This window comes from Protopterus annectens, chromosome 16.part0 (genome assembly GCF_019279795.1).
Source record: "Protopterus annectens isolate FY-2018-M chromosome 16.part0, PAN1.0, whole genome shotgun sequence".
NCBI classification, from domain to species: Eukaryota; Metazoa; Chordata; order Ceratodontiformes; family Protopteridae; genus Protopterus; species Protopterus annectens.
In genome coordinates, this window is record NC_056750.1 from 575,960,032 (window position 1) to 575,978,029 (window position 17,998).

Below are 17,998 nucleotides of genomic sequence, written 5' to 3' on the forward strand. Positions count from 1 at the left end.
AGTGAAAACTTACAGTGGCAGTAGTTCTTTTGGAATCTGTTCCCCAGTGTAAGCCTATTTATAGATAGATCTAACACAGAAGTAAGTCACTAACATTGAGAGCAACTCTTGGAATGTGTGTGTGTGTGTGTGTGTGTGTGTGTGTGTGTGTGTGTGTGTGTGTGTGTGTGTGTGTGTGTGTGTGTGTGTGTGTGTGTATATCTTTTAGGTTCATAGGTTCATCGGTAGGTACTAGGCTATCTGCCCGAAGGCATTTATAAGCCTAGCCAGAATGTGTTGGCTTCTGCCGCCCCCTTAGATTAGTTCCCTGTGCCTCTGTCCAGCAGAGCTACTGAAGTGATCCCTGGGGTAAACTTTCTGTTTCCCATCCACTCGTCAGGGTTTCTCTTGAAGAGTGTTAATTAGGACCTCTGCCTAATGTAGATCGGAATCTTGTTTCAAAGCAAGGGAAGTCTCTGGGACAGGAATCTATCCCTCCAGCACATCCTATTTATTGTTGTGGTGAGGTTTAGATCCCTAGAGTGTGTGGCTCGAGGGGATATGGTTTTCTTTAGGTGGAGCATGTCTTTCAATTCTGGGTTGAACACAGCCTTGTATGTCAGGCAGAGATCACCTCTGAGTAGGCGGTATGCAACTGAGTACAGCTGGAGTTTCTTCAGTCGAACTGCATAGGGCATCTGTTTGAGGCCAGTGATCCTCTTGGTGAGGTACTTCTGTGGTTTTTCCAACTGTTGCAGGTGTCTTGTAAGGTGCATCCCAAATGGAGCGTTGTACTCTATGATGGGTCTGATGAGTGATGAGTAGAGGGGCACAATGACCTCTTTTGATCTGGATGCAAATCCTTTTGTGATTAGGTAGGCCACATAGAAGGATTTTCCAACCGCTTTGGCAATGTGATTATCAAAGGAGAGATTACTGTCTGCTTGGGTCCCCAGATCCCTTATTACATCTTCTGTATTTAGGGGACTACCACCTATGTGGTAGTTTGTGGGTACTTTGTTTTTTCCAAAGGGGATGACTATGCACTTTTTGGCATTTAGCTTGAAGCCATGATTTTGACACCAGGTATCCGTCTCAGTGAGATCCTTTTGGAGGATGTCTGTGTCAGCCGGAGAGTCACTTATAGCCCCTAGTTTGCAGTTGTCTGTGAACTTGGTCAGCCATTGCCTTCCTGTGCTTGCCTGTACCTCTGAGAAGTATAAGCCGAACAGGAGGGATCCTAGGAATGAGCTCTGGGGAACGCCACCAGTTTAGAGTCAGACTTAGCTCCCACAACTCTCACCATGTGGGTCTGTCCATGAGCCAGTTGGCAACCCATCTTGTGACATAGGGGTTTATGTTCAGGCTGGTGAGCTTGTCTATAATACCAGAATGGGGAATGGTGTCGAAGGCCTTTGCGAGGTCTGGGTAGGCTGTGTACCACCTTTCCCTCGTCTATAGCCTTGGTAACTGTCTCAAAGAAGTCCACCAGGTTTAGGAGGCATGATCGGCCCTTAACAAAGCTAAACTGGGTCGAGTCATGTGTTTGGAGGTTCTCAATGTCTCTGTTAATGAGTTCCATGATGATGCACTTCATAGCCTTGCAAACCAAGCTAGTCAGGCTTATAGGGCGATAGTTCCCGGGGTCTGTTGTGGCTCCACCTTTGTGGATCAGAATAACCATTGCTGTGTGCCATTCTTTGGGTATATAGCCTGTGGAGAGGCTGAATCTGAGCAGTGTGTTTAGGTGAGGGGGTTAGTTCAGCTTTGAGCTCATGTAGGATGCAGCCCGGGAAACCGTCCAGTCCCATTGATGCTGTGTTTTTGGCTTTGGAGAGGGCTGTTTTAACTTGAGCGTCTGTGATTTCAGGGGCTCTACATTCTTTTGGTATGGTTATGGGCTCTTTTGGGGGTGAGAGAGGGGTGAAGTTTGCACTGAACCTGTCTGCCAGGATGTTGACGATATCGGTCAGTTCAGTGTATTTTGTGCCATTCTGCACTAACTCCGAGCAGATCTGAGCATTGCCCCTCAGATTCTTGACATAGCTAACTAATGCCCTGTGGTTATCTTTGGAGTCCTTGGCAATTTTTCATTTGAAGCTCGCCTTGGATGATTTTATGAGGGATCATAGTTTCTGATACTGATCAGGGATGTCTTCCTTTCTTTGGATTTTACTCTTTTCTATACTAGTTTCCTCCTTCTATTGTATAGCTTGTTTATGGCAAGGGTCCACCAGACTGGCTTCTTTTTCTTGGAGGAGTGAGTCTTGGCTTTGCTTGGGATAGCACGATCCATGCATTCTTGTAGGTGCCTATAGAATGCATTAGTAAAGGATTTTTCAGCTTGGACAGCGTTATCTTTTAGCATGGGGGCTTTGAAACTTTCCAACTCAGTCTTAAGTAACATGAAGTTTGCTTTTGAAAAGTTTTTCATGGTGGTTTCCTTGTCTGGGGTTGGGGGCAGAATGTGGATATCCAAAGTGATTTGTTTATGATCAGATCTAACCAGTGAGGGGTTGACCTCCAGTATGGAACACCGGTCACCCATGTTGGTGATGACCATTGTCCAATATGTTGTCACCTCTGGTGGGAGTATTGACCAGTTGATCCAGGGCATTTGAGTTTATAAATTCTAGGAAATGTTGGGCAATGCAGTTAGTACTTGAGAAGTTCTCCCAGTTAATGTTTGGGTAATTGAAATCACCCAATATTAGGGTGCTTGGTAGGACCTTTATGTTTCCCAGTGTTTCCAGAAACACGGAATGGGGGTCCTGGCAAATGCTGGGTGATCTGTAGCAAGCTAAAATTTGAATTGCAGTTTGGCCCATTGTTAGTTGCATGTGGACGATCTCTGAAGCATCATGCTGTGCCACTAACCTGGAGGTGTGGGTATCCTTGATGAATATGGATACGCTCCCACCTTTTGTATTTCGGTCCGGGTTTTGTGGCTGAAATGTATGGTATGAGTTGTAGCCTAGTAGTGCTGGGGTGCTCTCTGGAGCCATAAACCAGGTTTCTGTTACTGCACATATATCGATGTTCTCCATACTGAGGAGTGCCTCGAGTGCATGCATTTTGAGGTTTAGACTTCTGGCATTGAGTAGCATTACACTTAGTTTTTTGTTACTTGTGCTTTTGACAGCGGTGGATTTGTCTTTTGAGCCTTGCCTAAAAAAGGCACTATGGGGCTGGCAAGAGCCTTGGCCAGCATTCAAAAGCTTAAGGGTGACAGGTGCAAGCCGTCTCTAGAGAAGCAGCATGGCATGTCGACCATGTCATCCCAGGTGGACAGACACTGGATCCCCTCTGTATGACATCAGAAACTTAGTCAATTGTTGAAATTGATAATTTTTTCTTTATACTGTGGTATAATTCTTGGTGAGGGCAGGATGCTACTGAGGGTCAGGGTCATACCAGCCTGGGCTACATGATCAGAGAGCTCTTCCGTGTCTCTTTTCATGTAATCCATGGAGGTACGGCTCAGGTGATTCACACCAACATGGACAATGACAGAGTCATATTTGTACTTTTTCTGGAGTGACCTGAGTGCTTGTGTTATGTGGCGGATCCTGGCACCCGACAGGCAGCTAACAGTAACCTTCTCCTTATTCAGCCTAGTGAGTGGGACATCAGTGTGCTTAACTATAGAGTCACCTATTACTAGAATGTTGGGTGTGTTATTTTGCCTTAAGGGCTGTGGCTGCGTGGCACACTGGTTTTGTGAAGTATGTGTTTCATGGTTTGTGTTTGGGGGTGGAGGTTGCTTGGATGTCTGCTTTGGAGGTCTCTGTTGCTTTTGCAGATTTTTATTTAGAGCCTCTGAGTATGTTTTCATGCATTTATGTGTGTTTTTTGCCGGTGCTGGTTTAATAGATCTATGTGAGACAGGTGGTGTGATGCAAGTATTTCACTTCTCCTCTTGACTGTCAGATCCAGTCGTGGGTTGAGAGAGCTTAGCCTCCAGTTTGGCTGTATAATTGCATCTCTCGCATGTATTAGTGTTTGGTGGTAGGAGGAGACGGTTGTCTGTGTACATGAGGCAGTTGTAACATTGCCTCAAAATGCCCAGATTCACCAGTTGCACTGAAGAGTACACCTAAAACTGCCCTTTGGACATGCCTGGATAGGTACAGTGAACTGTTTTACTGAATGTCTGGTAAGGTCGAATAGAGAGCCTTGTCCTTTCTGTACAGTATAGGGAGGGTCTAGTGCTAGGGTTTATAAGTGCTTGCTATGAGATTTGAGCAACTGCCGGGCTGAGAAAGGAATGGCTTGAGTGCTTAAGTTGAAAGTTTGTCTAGTTCCAAGGGAAAAATTAAAGAGGAGACTTTGTGGAGCTGAGAATAGTTACACCCTAGCTAACCGGCGCTGCCCGGTGAGCAAAACCGGGAAAATGCGGCTTTTATAGCAGGGGAAATGAAAGAGATAGGAATTAGCCCAAAATGGCCAATAAACTACTAATTTCTGGGCTGAAACCACTCCTCCAGGGACAAATAGACTGCTCAAAGCTCCCCTCTCTCACAGGTGAACAGAGAAATTTCATTTTATCCAAGTAAGGCATGGGCAAACACACAGATTTGTAACACCACCCTGAATTTAGCACTAACCTGAAAACTGGACTATACTAGCTTCGAAAGGTGGGAAACACGTATATTTTTTTTTTCAGAAAATAAAGCAGATACAATAAAAAAACATTTTAAATGCACATAAAATTATAATTATTGTTATATATCTCAGATTAGAGTTGTAGTCAATGACCCTAGCAATAAAGTAGGAAGAAACACAAATACAGTAAAAGCAGATGAATAAAGTACAATTTATATATATATATATATATATATATATATATATATATATATATATATATAAATATATATATATATACATATATATATATATAAAACAATAGAAAACTATCAAACTAATTTAAACAAGTTACCAAATTAACCAGAAAAAAGCTCAAAACTGAGCCCTGTTCCAGCAGTCTTCAATCAGACAAGTTCTAACTGCACATTCCTGCCACTAGGATGCAGGGGAACCTTCTCTATAAAAAGATGGCTTGGATCAGTACTCAAGTTATACAAAGAAAGCTAGACTCAGCAGGCCTGAATCTGGTCTATGTTACAGCAACAAGGCTCACCAATTTCAGAAAGAAACAGTTCAAGTAAGCAGGCACAATAAGCCTGTGACCAGAAATTCCTAGCTCAAAAGGGCAGAATCCAGCCTCTCCTCCCACAAGAGTGCAAACCACAAACCTTCTTAATGTAGAATAACTGGCCTAAAGCCCAAGTGCTTAAACCAGAACTAATACACTTTTAGAATAGCAGACACTGAGCCTTCAATTAGCTATTCCCAGCTTAGAAGGATGTAAGCTACCTGTCCTGCCACAACAGTGCAGACCACAAACCTTCTTAATGTAAAACAACCTGTATGAAGCCCAAGTGCTTAAACCAAAAGACTTAGAATAACAGTTACAATTTAATCAGGCTATTACCAAGCAGTAATAAATGCAGCAGAATAAGTAAAATTGAGTACTTTCAAGAAGAGGCAAAAGCAAAATAAAGCAGAAGGAAACACAAATACAGTAAAAGCAGATGAATAAAGTGCAAATTATTTTTTTGGTTAGTAAAGTGTAAGGAGAGAGGAAGGAAGAACCTAAGTGGGTTGGCCTTCTCAAATCTCTCTGTATTAAGTAGAGTGAAAACTAGACTCATAATATGATCTCACTGTACTCGGTTAAGTAAGCAAATAAGATGGACCCAGGAGGAGTGTTCAAATACAGACTTACAGGAGGGGTGGGCAATTCCAGAACCACCAACACTAACACCAAGACAAGAACAGGTAAGGTGGGTGGGGAACTAACTGCTGAGAGACACTCAGCCCACTATTCAGTGAAACAATTAGGTAACAGAAAAAAATGAAATACAGTACTTTTAAAAGTTAAGTTTGTACTTAACAGAAGACTAAAATACTGTACTGCAAGTTTGCACTTAACGTTAGCTTCTAATGCAGGTGATTGTAGCCAACCAAGTCTCTCAGAAGTTGAGCATAAAATGAATTCTCAAACTTTGTGGCTAGCACTTAAAGTACAGAGGAAGTCCTCTAGGCTAACAGTTAAATATCAGATATCAACAAAGTGAGAAAACCAACGACCCCCTCTTATAGCAGAGAGACACACAGCACACTATTCATTGAAACAATTAGGTAACAGAAAAAATGAAATACAGTACTTTTAAAACTACAAGTTTGTACTTAGAAGACAAAAATTGTTTTACTGTTATGTATCTTTTGAGTAATACAAGATTTAAACCTGATTTAGAGTTGATTTTTCTCTGTAATGTTGAAATATTTCTCTGGCTGTCTCCCACATATCATGTAAAACTTGCTCAGTCTGCATCACATTTTTTTACTTCTTATTTGTATCCCCAGTTTTATTAGTATTATGTATCACAATTTTATTAGTATTAAAGATGTGCAGTTTACAAGATTCCTTATTTATCAGCCTTCATCAATTCCTCCTGCCTTTCCATATATTATGTCTCAAAAAACATATTGCTTATGAAGCAGAGCTGTTCTAGTAAATATTGTGCTGGCATTCAGAATACCATATTATGTCCACAGAAAAAGATCCTGAAGCAATAATATTGTTTTAATTATTTTCCTTCAGAATAAAGAAATTGGGCAAAAATGATAAGTATTTAAAGTCTTATTAGAAATGCATGCCATCTACAGAAATTTCTCAGAAATATTAAAAGGTCTCAATGTTTGATTACAACTTATTTTTTTTATATTAACAGCCTATTTTCATTTCTTGAATTTTTATTTGCAGCGAGCATCTGGATATTATCAATGTAAATCCTAAGGATTTTATACTTGGGAAGGACATGTTGTGAAAAACAGCAGTACAGCACTTTTAATTTTCCATACATTTCATTCCATAAATCATTTCCATTCCTCCCACTCAATGAAGTCACTAGGAAAATTGCAGAAGATATTTTTGCACTTTAATGCCCTGAGTTAAGATTACTGATTACTTATTCTAAGTGGAGTGGATAGGGATATGCAACAAACTGTAAAAAAAAAAAAAAAAAAAAACATACTAACGTTTAAAGTAATGCATATGGTCTGTCTCAGAGAATGTGTTTTTGGCATAACTCTCAACTATCCAGATTTCCACTGAATGCCCAGATATTTGCCCCATAGTTTTGGTCTGTTCCACATAAAATCTGTAGTTTTCTGGCAAATCAGTAAAAAATTACAGACATTTGAGTTTCAGACTTTATATCCTTCAGGAAATGCATGCTAATGCAAGACTTGTTATTCTAGCAACTTTCTAAGTTTATAAGACCAATATTTAAAATGTGTTCCTATTTTTGGCCATTGCCCCCCCCCCCCATTATTTTTTGCCTTTGTTCACATTTCTTGCACTAAGAGTTTAAGAGGTATGTGTTTCTCAGATGTAGGTGGTGCATTAAAGTTATGCAAACCTCATTTTCAAACTGTTCTGCAAAGGATATATATGGCCATGGTCAGGAGATCTGCACTACACCATGATCTCTGAATATATTTCCTCTGAGATCACAACAGCTTGGAAGAAAGGCTATATAATGTGCTTTCTGCCAAGTCAGTGTAAACTCAAAAATCAGTATACATACAAAAATGCCTTACAGTACTATTCCTTTTAAGTTGTTATGGTTGGGTCTGATTTGTTACCAGGTCAGTGTACAGTATACACAGGGTATTGCTAAGTTCAAAATGAATCATGTCACGCAGACCCAAATCATGATCACTGCATTGCAATGCAGAGAGGAAGGTCTGCATTAGCTGAAGGGGGCTAAACTGTAGATGGCTCATGTAAAAAGAAGCTCACATCTTCCATTATAGACAGCAATGGTGTGACAATAAAACAATTAGAAGTTATTAACACTTTCAATAAGTTCACCAGTCAGCTAGGAAAGATACTGATGTATAAATCTTAAACAGCTGGGAAAGTAAAATACATACTCCTATACATACACATACACACATTATAAAAAAAATATATATATATATGTATATATATATATATATATATATATATATATATATATATATATATATATAAGTATGGGTACACTTCTAAATTTTGAACTTTCAAAACCTCGAATTTCTTATAGTCGAGACCATATGATCGAAGTTTTGAAACTTCGAACCATTTAAATGAAGATCGACGTACAGTGCAGAATGGTATATTTACCATTTTCCATTTAATTAGCAGGGGGTGTGGGAGGGATGCCTGCTAAAACATAAAAAAAAAAAGTTTTTGTTTTTATTATTTTTTTTCATTTAAATGTCAAAGTTTCAAAAGTTTGGGCTTATAACCATAAGAAATTTGAAGTTTTGAAAGTTCAAAATTTAGAAGTAAACCCACCCCCACACACACACACACACACACACACACACACACAAAACCTCAGTGTTAGTACAATGATACAGACTATTCCGTCAGTTAATTATGTTTAGCACGATTTGTTGGGTAAGACGAAGGCTAGAAGGAAATCCATTGCAGATATTCAATGGTAAGAAAATTAAGTACTGTTTCACTGACCTTTTTAAACAGTATGAACAACTGATCAGATAAGTTTTGGATGGTTGTTGTTGTTCATGAATTCAACACAAAAACTGACAATTTACTGCAAAAGGAAAGTATATGTATGCATTTTGATTATGAAGTTATTCCAGAAGGAAGGCCAGAGTAAACAAAAAAAGTTTTAAAGAAGTAGAAAAGGATGCTGAACTGAATTCGCTGGCTGTTAATTAAGCAGGAAGCTGGACAATATCTAAAACGCATTCTGTACCATACAGCTTCCATTATCTCTTCCTCTAAGTGAAGCCCTATAGCGGTTAGTATGTATCCGTCACTGATGATGCTCAGCCGAGGAAATCAGAGTGAAACAGATCAGCAGTAAAGACAATGTCAGTCTGGCTAGTAAATAAACAGAAAATGAACAGACAGCATCTTAAATGTCATAGCTAGGAAGAACGTTTTTTAACAAAGTGGAAAGTTAAGTTACCATCTAATGCAAGTAGGTAAACAAAATCATATATATTTTATTTCAGTAACAAAAGTTCAAACTATGCTTAGCGATACTTGAAAAACAGTGCAGTCCATCACCTGAAACTAAAGCATCTGAATTGTTAGGCACAAACCACTGACTGGAGATTGACCCTGTTTTCCTAACTTTCCATGTGAGCTGATTTACTTGGATACATTAACCCATCTTATGTTAGCACAGCAGTACGGGTTTATCTGAACAAATGTATACTGCTAATGGAGTGATAAGAAGGCATCATAAAGATCCTGCTAATGAGGTCTGTAATGTTTGCCTTTTAGTACTGCTATAAAAAATGCTGTATAACCACTGCTGTAAATGAACATTATATACAATTTAAACAAAATCCACAAGAGAAGGAAGAAAACAAGAGAGATGGAGAGAGAGAGATTTCAAAATACTTCAGATTTTATTTCACTTGAAGACTTTGATTGCTTCTTTATGCAACTGGATTTTAATATCTAACAACACACACACACAAACACATACATGCATATGATCATATGTATTTTAAATTCGTTAGTGGTATTTATTAGGAAAAATGCACTGGTCTATGTGAAGCATAGAATGTTTATTAAAGCTGTTAATTGGTTTTACAAGGTGAAGGTGAAAAATGTTAAGATACTTGAACTAACCAGATATGTTAATTTCACTTCCCCTTTCCTGTTTGACAACTTGCTAAAAAGCCAACTCGCTGAACACAACTCAATTTAAACTCACTAATCATGGTTATCAATAGGTAGTCAATGCCAGTGCTTGAGCAGGGATGCCTTTGTTTTGGGAGAGTTATCCATACTTTACTTTTCTGCAGCCATGGACATGGTATATGGGGGGACCAGCACCTGCAGGGGTGTAAACAGAGGGGTTTGCTCCTTTTGCAAAATAGGCTACACCTATTTTTTTTCACTGGATTTATTTCTTGAGCAGCTGTGATCAGCAAGTTGATTCATCTGTGATTTGTAACCTGATGACTCAAAGTGGAACCGCTTAACTTTCTTCCCCAGAATATAAGATATTAACTAACAAAGTTAGATTTTGAATGTAATAATGTCATTTTACTTTTACTATATAGCATGACTATTCATTGTTCACAAAATCTTGATTTTTTTTTTGTCAAATGAAACAGCTTGGAGAAATGTCATCATTTTGACCTGGTATTTTTTTTTTTTAAAGCAAGGAATCTTCATTGTTACTTTCAAATGTCTATTATAAGAGAAGTTTGTGAATCTATGACCCTGAATACTACAAATCCATTGCCAGTGGGATGATTGCCTCATATCGTCTTGAGGGACTATAAACAAAGGAACTGAAAGACACTATAGGAATATGTAGCACATTTGTAACTTTTAATTTACAATGACAGTATGCTACTTTGGTATTGAATGTCAGTTTCCCTGCAGACTGCAAATCTTCTGGGTGAGTCTGCTCCATCTCACAGCTGTACACAAAATATGGCAGCCTTGGGCAGCACATTCGGGGGAGTTGTCTTTCATTATTTTTGAAGGCATCCAGTATATTTTTTGATGTAAGACAGATGAATTCAAAAAGCTATTTAATCTGGCCAGCAAAGGGTAATTATGTTCATCTTAGTCCGCTGTGCTGTTATAGTGCCCACAGATTATGTGAGTGGTGAAATAAACAACTGAGATGATTGGCGGATAGAATTATCATCTTTATGCTTTTGATAATAAACTGTTCAAATTGGTTACAAAGTACTGAGGGTTCAAGGTCATACTATTATTCTCTCTAATGTCATACAACATATTAGCATGTCATTTCTTCCTTATCACACAGAGGAGAATCATGTGCTTATATTACCCACGCACCTCTTACTCATGCAGGTGATACAGTTGTCTGCATATTCTAGTGAGGTTGGGAAAACTTTTCAACCATAACCTTTTATAGGTTCACAGGTGCATACTACCCTAACAACCACTTAGACCTTTATAAGCCTAGCCAAGCATCAATATTGTATCTCACAAGTTTGTGTCTTAGAGGTTATTTTAAGGGGTATTTATAAGTTAGGACGAGATTTACAGTCTGCCTATGTCCAGTAGAGATATAGGTGCTAGATCCAGGGTGTATTTCCAATTTCCCATCCACTGGCCCATGCTTCTTTTGAACAGGGTTAGGAAAGACTTCTATTTCACATGGATGGAAAGCCTGTTCCAGAGAAGAAGAATTCTCTTGAGACACATTTCCTCCAACATGTCCTGTTTATGTTACAAGTGAAGTTTAATTTCGTAAATTAAGTAATTCTGATGCTATTCATTTTGCACAAAATAAAAGGTCTCTGAGAGTGGGATCCACAGTATGCCAGACATAGATCACCTCTCAACAGTTTGTTGGAAGCATGAATATAAAGAAAGGGCTTTGAGGCAGTCTGCATGGACATGTTGTCTATGCACAATATTCTTTTTGTGAGAAATGTCTGTGGACATTCTAGTTGTTGTATGTGCCTGGTCGGGTACCTACTGAAGGGGGCTCTGTACTCAATGATGGGCCTGATATTGTCAAATACAGTGGAACAATGACATCTTTGGTCCTACATCCTGCCATTGCTTATAAGGTGGGCAGCATAAAATTATTTACTTACTACCTTTGAAACATGTTGGTGGAAAGTCAGGTTACGCTGTGTTATCAATAAAGTAATTTCCTTCAGAGGATGACTTCATAAAGGGTACTTTAATGCATTTTGTGGCACTGTGTTTTAAACTGTAGCTTTGCCACCAGTCATTTGTCTGTGTTTGTCCTTCCTGTAGGATTGTATTGTCGTGGGGTATTCTGTGAATGTTCTTAGTTTGCAATCACCTGAAAACTTGGTAAGCCTGAAACCCTTGACATTGGCATTAACTACTGAGAAGTAGATGCCGAAAAGGAACGGAACCAGTAAGGAGTTCTGTGGGACTCCACTAGTGGCCAGTCTCTTTGTGGAGTTGGCATCCATTATCCAAACTTCATGGGTTCTGTCTGGGAGCCTGCAGACTATACAATGCATAACATGCCTTAGCCAGGCCAGGGCAGGCAGAATGCACCATTTTGCCCTCCTCCATTGCTGTGCTGACCTTCTGAAAGATGTCTACCAGGATGAGTAGGCATGATCTGCCCTTGACAAAAACCTAACTGGGTTGGATCCAGTGTTTGAAGGTTTTGTATGTCCTTATTAATAATTATTTCCATGATAATTGTTTCCCTGACTTTACATATGAGACAGATTTATGGGTCTGTATTTCCTGGAGTCTACTGATGGCCCACCCTTGCTGGGGGTGGGGGGGGGGGACCATTGCAGTTCTCCATTTTCATGGCACAAAACCTGTCTGGATGCTACTATTAAGTAGCAATTCAAGTTGTCCTTATGTCATCTTTCAGGCTATTTAGGAGCATCCTGGAATATTACTGGGGCCCATTAATGCATTGTTTCTGGCATTAGAAAATACATCTAGGACCTGCTCCCTAGTGATAGACTGGGGGGGCTGTTTGATGGTATTTCCAGGGGAGGGAGGCCAGTGAAGAGAAGGTGGTAAAATTGGACTTAAATTTCTATGTCTCCTGGCTCTGTGCAGTTGGCTCCATTTACAATCAGTTCTACAAATTATTGTGTGCCACCTTTGAAGTTTCAAACATAGCTAAAGAAAGCCTTATAGTTGTCCAATGCTTGGTATTCTATGTTTATCTGAAATTTGGCATTACTAGACAATTTGCCCTCTTAGTTCTTTGTTTAGACTGAGGAGAGTGTTTTTATCATGATGGGCGTAGCATTTCCTAATCTTAGCTATGGATTTTTATTTTGTTGTAGAACCTGTTTATGTTTGGATTCTACCAGGGTGGTTTGTCTTTTGAGTTAATTCTGGGCTTATTTCTGGTAGACACAGTTGTCTCTGCATTTATTGACATGATTTTACAGGGTTTCTGTGAACAATTCCTTATAGGCAACTAGGCTCTCAGGGTTTTGGGGGCCTGAAGTTTTGCTAGGTTATCACTTAGTAGCAGAAAGCTTGCCTTGAAATAGCTCCTAATGTTACAGGGTTAGCTGGAAGTTACAGAACTGATTTTTCTTACAAAGGGGACAACTTTATTGTCTAAACTTACCAGAGAAGACAGTTTACTGTGGGTACAGCTTTCTGCCATTTTGTGAGTATCAGGTTGAGTATATTTGCACCTCTAGTGGGCATATGGACTATCTGGTCCAAAGTGTTTGTGTTTACAAAGTCTAGGAATCTTTGGGTCTATAAATCTCAGGTCATGTAAGTATCCCAGTTTATACTGGGATAGTTGAAGTCGTCCATAAATATGGTATTGGATTAAATGGTAAGAGCCTCCAGGGCATCCGAGTATGAGTTATGGGTTTCTTGGGTCAAAGAGGGTGACTTTTCGGTTGCAAGGATATGATATAGGAATTTGCCTATGGAAATATTAACAAGGAGAAGCTCAAGCACATCATTCTGCCTATTTGTGAGGGAAGTTTGTTGTTCCCTGTGTGCAGTAGCTAGCCTGAATGTGTGGAAGGCATTGTATCCATGCACTGGTGGGCTGCTCTCTGAGTCTTTAAACCATGTTTCAGTAACAGAACAGATGTCCACATACTACAAGGTGAGGAGAGCCTTGAGGGAGTTAAATTTCTTGGTTAAGCTCCTCGCACTGAGAACACATTTAGATTCTCCTTGGTTGGTTTTGCTATGTCGGAAGGTTTGTCAATTTGGCATTGCCTAAGAATGGCACTAAGGGGGAGGTTAGAGTTTTAGCCAATATTTGAAAGCCTATAGGATACAGGTGCAGACCACCCTTGACAAAGTAACATCTTGTCCTTATCCTCCCATGCTGACAAATACTGTACCCTCTTGGAGTTACATCAGAACCCTAGTCATTTATTCAAATCAATCATCTTTTGTTCATACTGTGGCATCATCCTTGGTGAAGGTAGAATGCTTCTCAATTCTAGAAACATACCAGCCTGGGACACACAGTCTAAGAGCTCCATAATGTTTCTCTTTATCATGTAGTCTACGGAGGCACATCTCAGTTTCTGTGCATCTACATGGACTACAACTGAGTCATACTGGTACTTGTGACCTAATGACTTGAGTGCATGGGTCGTTGGGTGGAGCTGAGCCGTTTCTCTTTATTCAGCTTGGTGAGTGGAACATCTGTATAAGGGCAGTACTTGGGCCATGGTTTATCGGGTGCTAACTTTTGCATTTAGGCTACCTTAGTTTTAAAGTTATTCACATTTGTTCGTCCTAAATATAAAAACATTTATTTTACATTTAGTAAAGTCACTACTCATTTCAAAGATGTCTTCATGCTGAAAAACATTCTATTATAGTAACCTGATAACTTATCCCATTTTGAAGACAGTCACATTTTTAAATTAAAAATACATTTATCCATTTCATTATTAGTTTATTAATATCTGAAACATGTCATTTAAGGAAATACCCATCATCTTGTAAATAATACTCTACTGCTGAAATTTTTTTTAATAACAATGATCTGGTAACCTGTCTAGTCTTGGAGATATTCATATTTTTCGGTAGAAAAGATAGCTGTTTTATGCATTTCATTGTCAATTTATTACTATCTGAAATGTGACTTCTAATGAAATACCACTCATTTTGTAAATAATTCTCTACTGCTGAACAAAGCTTTATCACAGTGACCTGGTAACATGTCAAGTTTTGATATCCTTCATTTTGCAAACAAAAATCTACCGAATAGTGTACTTCTTACAGCATAACAGAGGAACAGATCTAAATGAGCAATCACTGGGACTACAAGAGCTTTATGCAGGCACATGTAACAGTTTGCGACTCCCATCCAAGTAATCAGTAGTGATTTCATTCCAAACTCAGCAAGCAATACTAAACAATCATGGTGTAGATTTGTGTCTACCCTCCAATCATCAAGACAAACCTTAAAGGTAATAGTAGCACTTTGGTTGACCTGTAGTAGTAACTTAATCCATAGGCTGAGAATATGCCAAGTTAGAAATATCTGTCTCCAGCAAGTCTCATTTATTTGTTGGTATAGATTTAGGTCCATAGTGTAGGTATATTTGAATTTGAATTTATTTAGTATTGCTTTTCAAGATGTCAGTTTTGAAAAAAGTCTAAAAGTTATGATGTAGACATTTCCTACATACTCTGATGGCTAAAACAAAATGTATAAACAAACAGATGACCTAGGGAATATAAGGTATTATATCATGACCCCCCCCCAAAACGTGCATGCTGATTGGCCAGCGTGCACATTGTAAATCGAGTTATACTAATGGAAAAAGGTCCGGTCGCCTGGACTTTTTTCCATTAGTATAACTCTACTTTTAAAACACTGTCTCGCTATGTTAAATGGGTTTAACATAGGGAGACAGCTTTAAAATAAGCAACGGAGATCTCAGTTGCTTATTTTAAAGCTGTCTCGCTATGCTAAACCCATTTAACATAGCGAGACAGGTTTTAAAAAAAAAGCAATGGAGAAAGCAAGATCCACGTTGCGTTTTACTGTTTCGCTATGTTAAATGGGTTTAACATAGCGAGACAGTTTTAAAATAAGCAACGGACATCTCCGTTACTTATTTTAAAGCTGTCTCGCTATGTTAAACCCATTTAACATAGTGAAACAGTAAAAAAAAAGCAACAGAGATCTTGCTTTCTCCGTTGCTTACAACTCTGATGTACTGCGCAGGCGCGCAGTACATCAGAACTGACGCGGATGCCAGACATCTGCGGAAGGGCAGTAAACAGGCATTATACTATGCCATTATTTAAGAAAAGTAATAGTTTCTTTTCTTAAATAATGTCATGGTATAATAGCAATAACGCACTTCTGGGTGTGGGTAATGCTGTATTTACCCACGCTTGGCTTTGTTTGGTCCCTCGGGCACCGTGGGTAAATCCAGCATTACCCACACCCAGGCATGGGTTATTGCTATAATATACCTTTCATTACCACAACAGCTTACATAACAGCAGTTCTGCCACTGTATTTATGCTTATGTTGAGTATAAATAAGTCTTCTCTCTCTCTCTTTACATATATATATATATATATATATATATATATATATATATATACATATATATATATATATATATATATATATCTACAGTGAATATAAAAAGTTTACACACCCCTGTTAAAATGCCAGGTTTTTGTAATATAAAAAAGAGAGACCACAATAAACCATTTCAAAACTTTTCCCACCTTTAATGTGACCTATAACCTGTACAATTCAATTGAAAAACAAACAAATCTATTAGGGGAAAAATATAAAAAATAAAAAATGTACAATATGCTGATTGCATAAGTGTGCACACCCTTAAACTAATACTTCGTTTGTGTGTGCACACCCTTAAACTTATACTTTGTTGACGCACCTTTTGATTTAATTATAGCATTCAGTCTTCTTGGGTACACAACTGCCATCAATTAAAGAGACTCTGATTAACCCCAAATAAAGTTCAGCTGTCCTAGCAGGATTTTCCTGACATTTACTCTTTTGCTTGCTACAGCAAAAGCCATGGTTCGCAGAGAGGTTACAAAGCATCAAAGGGTTCTCACTTTAGAAAGGTATCAGGCCGGAAAAGGGTACAAAAAAATTTCCACAGCATTGGATATACCATGGAACATAGTGAAGACAGTCATCAAAAAGTGGAGAAAATATGGGACAACAGTGACGCTGCAAAGAACTGAACGCCCCTCCAAAACTGATGAAAAGACAAAACGAAAACTGGTCAGGGAGGCTGCCAAGAGACCTACAGCAACATTGAAGGAGCTGCAGGAATTTCTGGCAAGTACTGATTGGGGACTACATGTGACAATCTCCTGTATTCTCCATATGTCTGGACTATGGGGTAGGGTTGCAAGATGGAAGCCTTTTCTTACACAGAAAAACATCCAAATTTGCAAAACAATACATCAAGTCTCCCAAAAGCATGTGGGAAAATGTATTATAGAATGATGAGACCAAGGTTCAACTTTTTGGCCACAATTCCAAAAGGTATGTTTGGCACAAAAACAAGACTTCACACCATCAAAAGAATACCATCCCCATGGTGAAGCATGGTGGTGGCAGTATCATGCTTTGGGGTTGCTTTTCTTCAGCTGAAACTGGGGCATTAGTCAAGGTAGAAGGAATTATGAACAGTTCCAAATACCAGTCACATTTGCCACAAAACCTTCAGATGTCTGCTAGAAAGCTGAAGATGAAGTGGAATTTCACCTTTCAACACGACAATGACCCAAAGTATACATCCAAATCAACAAAAGAATGGCTTCACCAGAAGAAAATTAAAGTTTTGGAATGGCCCAGCCAGAGTCCAGACCTAAATCCAATAGAAAGTCTGTGTGGTGACCTGAAGAGGGCTGTGCGCAAGAGATGCCCTTGCAATCTGACAACAAAGTATTAGTTTAAAGGTGTACACACTTATGCAACCTGCGTATTGTACTTTTCTTTTTTTTTAGATTTTTCCCCTAACAGATTTTTTTGGTTTTTCTTTTAAATTTTACAGGTTATAGGTCACATTAAAAGTGGGAAAAGGTTTGAAATGCTTTATTGTAGTCTCATTTTTATATCACAAAAACCTGGCATTTTAACAGGGGTGTGTAAACATTTTATATCCACTGTATATACATATAGGTATGTATACATACAGACACACAAATGGAGAAATATGTGTTATGAGTACACATACACATATACATAAATTGATATAAGCTATATTTTACTTATAAATACATTTCATTTATTGGACAAAATATGTTTTCTCATCTGTGACAAACAAACTGACCCATAATTTCACTCTGGAATGTCTGAAAATGAGATATGACTTTGCTTATTTGGGATAAAAAAGTATAAGAACTCATGCAGGTTATTCTATACATATGTAAATCAGAAGCGAGCCAGTAGCTTGACAGCCAGATTTATCAATA

At 38.7% G+C, this 17,998-nt stretch overlaps 1 protein-coding gene across 2 annotated transcripts in view; it reads left to right on the forward strand.

Annotated features, from left to right (window-relative positions):
• Nucleotides 1–17,998, forward strand: part of COL5A1 (collagen type V alpha 1 chain) — a 1,013,097-nt gene that overhangs the window by 457,997 nt on the left and 537,102 nt on the right. The window lies entirely within an intron of this gene.